At 38.6% G+C, this 2775-nt stretch overlaps 1 non-coding gene across 1 annotated transcript; it reads right to left on the reverse strand.

Annotated features, from left to right (window-relative positions):
- Positions 1-2439: 2439 nt before the first annotated feature.
- Positions 2440-2545, reverse strand: LOC131219649 (small nucleolar RNA R71). The gene has a single exon (XR_009158296.1). It is a non-coding gene; the product is annotated as a small nucleolar RNA R71 (small nucleolar RNA).
- Positions 2546-2775: the final 230 nt, after the last annotated feature.

The following is a 2775-nucleotide window of genomic DNA, read 5'->3' on the forward strand; positions in this document are numbered from 1 at the left end:
CGGCTTCGTTGCAAACTACCTGCGGAAGGACGGTTTATGTAAGCTAGTTCTGGTGGGACTCCACAGCACCGGAAGAGGGGGGGCTGGCCATCTTTAAAAGGAAGGAAAATAAGAAGAAAGAAGGGCTTTTTGAGACGAGGGGAGAGCTAGGCCGAGGAAAACGCTGGAGCAGTTGCTGCTGCTGTGCACGGTCAAGGAGAGCCGGTTTTGGTTGAGAGAGAAGTTTGGGGAACGTGGATCGGTTTTAGGTGTCGCTGGTCAGGGAGCTGAGGCAGCGGATGAGGGAGGAATTCTTTGATGGGGCAAGGAACCAAGCGAGAGGATTGAAGAGAGAGTGAAGGTTTTCTTTATGTCGCCTTTGGTTTCCTTTTATTTCTTTCCTTCTTGTTCTTTTCTTGCTCTTTTTATTCTTTTTATTTGTTTTGGGTTTAGGCCAATCATGAGTGGCTAAACCTCTTAGCTAGGGCTAAGAGGTGAAGCCTGTAGCGAGATGGGAGAGTTTATTCTATGCATTTAATTTAAAATTTCGGAACTCAATTTGATTTTTAAGTTGGTAATTCAAGGAATATTTTCTCAGTATTTAATGGTCTGTTGTGACTGAAATTACAATGGATTTGCAATGGCTTTGGATATTTCTTTTTCTCTTTTAATATTTATGACGTCAGGAGGCCCTGTTGTTCACCATCGTCTCCTGGGCATGGTAGGATGACAGTACCCTTCCTGATCTTCATACATTGTCGATTGGTTGGTAATTAGTTTAATCCTGTTGTTTACTTTGTCTCCTGGGCAAGGTTGGATGATGGAATCCATTCTAATTCATACACCTTTCATCTCTTGAAACTTATATCAATGGCAGTTCAGTAAATTTTTCATAATTTGTGATCCTGGCATACGATCTCCCTGATCTCTACAAGTGGATCCTCTGAATCCCTAGTTCCCGTCCTCTGAATTCCTTAAAGTCTTAGATAATTCTTTCACAATTATTCCTTAATTTCTATTTGGTTTAGATCACATCTTAGTCTAGTTCTAGTTCTTCTTGGTTTCAGATAACGTACAGGTATCAGTCCCTGTGGATTCGACCTCGGTCTTACCGAGTTTATTACTACATCACACTTGGGGAGTGAATAAGTTTTTGGCGCCGTTGCCGGGGACTGACGGTTACGTTTTTCTGAAATTAATTGGTTTTAGAATTAGGTTAGGATTAGGATTTTACTTACTTTAGGATAGAAGTTTTTATTTTATTTTATTCTATTTTTAGAACTTAACCTGTTTTCCTGTTTTGTAGGATCCTGACATAAGTTCTAAATTGGTAATTCCTTCCTAATCTCTCTCGCTTTCTACCTTTTAGAATTAGGGTTTAAATTTTGAAATTTTTAATTCCAGTCTTCTTTTTTCTATTTTTAGGAAGCAGTTTATTTTTAGAAACTAGGGTAGTTATTTCCCTTTCTAGAAAAATCCTCTAATTTTCGAAACTTTTCTCTTTTGTTTTTCACTTTCTATTTGTAACTCTTTTTAAAATCTAATTTGTTTCCTCATTTATTTTTAGGATTTTTGTTTAGAAACTAACCTTCTTATTTTGTAGGCCTTTAAGATAGAAATCTCTAATTTGGTAAGCTCTTTCCCTACTTCCTATCTTTCAGTTTTCTACTTTCTAGGTAGATCCTTCCTAATTTAGTTTAGAAATCTCCACTTTCTTTTAAGAATTCATTCTTTTAGAAATTAATTTACTGCTATTTTTCTTTTTAGAATCTAACTTATTTTTATTTTATTTTGCAGGTTTTTAACTTAGGACTTCAATTTGGTAATTTCTTTCCAACTCTCTCTTTCATTCTAGATTTTCTTTTCATTTCTTAGGATTATGTTTTTAATTGAGGGCTGCGAGGTTTTCATGCCCAAGTGGGCCCGTGACAACACTCGCCGTCTACGTATCAAGGAGGATTGGTTGAGGGGTTGACTATCCATCGCAGGATTAGACACCGCTCGAAATCCCCTGAGTTAACTGAGGTTATGGCTGAAGACCAACCTCCTCTACTTCCACCCAGGGTAGAGGATACCCAAGATGAAAATGAGGTGCAACAGGCACCCCCGCCTCGTACTTTACGAGATTTTCTACAACCGGCGGGAGTGAGTACGCCCTCATGCATGATTTTTCCTGAAAATACAGGACAAATGGACATCAAGCCAGGAGTTATCCAACTCCTTCCCAAATTCCATGGACTTGAATCAGAGAGTCCATATCTGCATTTGAAAGAGTTCGATGAAATTATAGCTACATTATGTTTTCCTAATGTATCTGAGGATACAATTAGGAAACTCTTTCCTTTTCCTTAAAAGAGAAAGCTAAGACGTGGTTACATTCACTCGCCCTAGATCCATTGGCACATGGAACGACATGCGGAGGGAATTCATAAAAAATTCTTCCCACATCATAAAACGATTACCCTCGGAAAGCAATCATGAACTTTGCCCAAAAGGAAGATGAAACATTCTTTCAATGTTGGGAAAGGTTCAAAGATTTGGTCAGTTCATGCCCACAACACGGATTTGAAACGTGGCGCATTACAAATTTTTTCTATGATGGACTGACATCTTCCATGCGCCAAATGGTCGAGACAATGTGTAATGGAGAGTTCATTAATAAAGATATCGACGAGGTATGGGACTACCTCGATTGTTTGGCTGAAAAAACACAATCTTGGGACTATTACCCAAAGTCGAACACCACGTCTAGGCCAACTCAATTAAAGGAAAAAGGTGGATTATATCTCTTGAAAG

Source organism: Magnolia sinica, chromosome 11 (assembly GCF_029962835.1).
Source record: "Magnolia sinica isolate HGM2019 chromosome 11, MsV1, whole genome shotgun sequence".
NCBI classification, from domain to species: domain Eukaryota; kingdom Viridiplantae; phylum Streptophyta; class Magnoliopsida; order Magnoliales; family Magnoliaceae; genus Magnolia; species Magnolia sinica.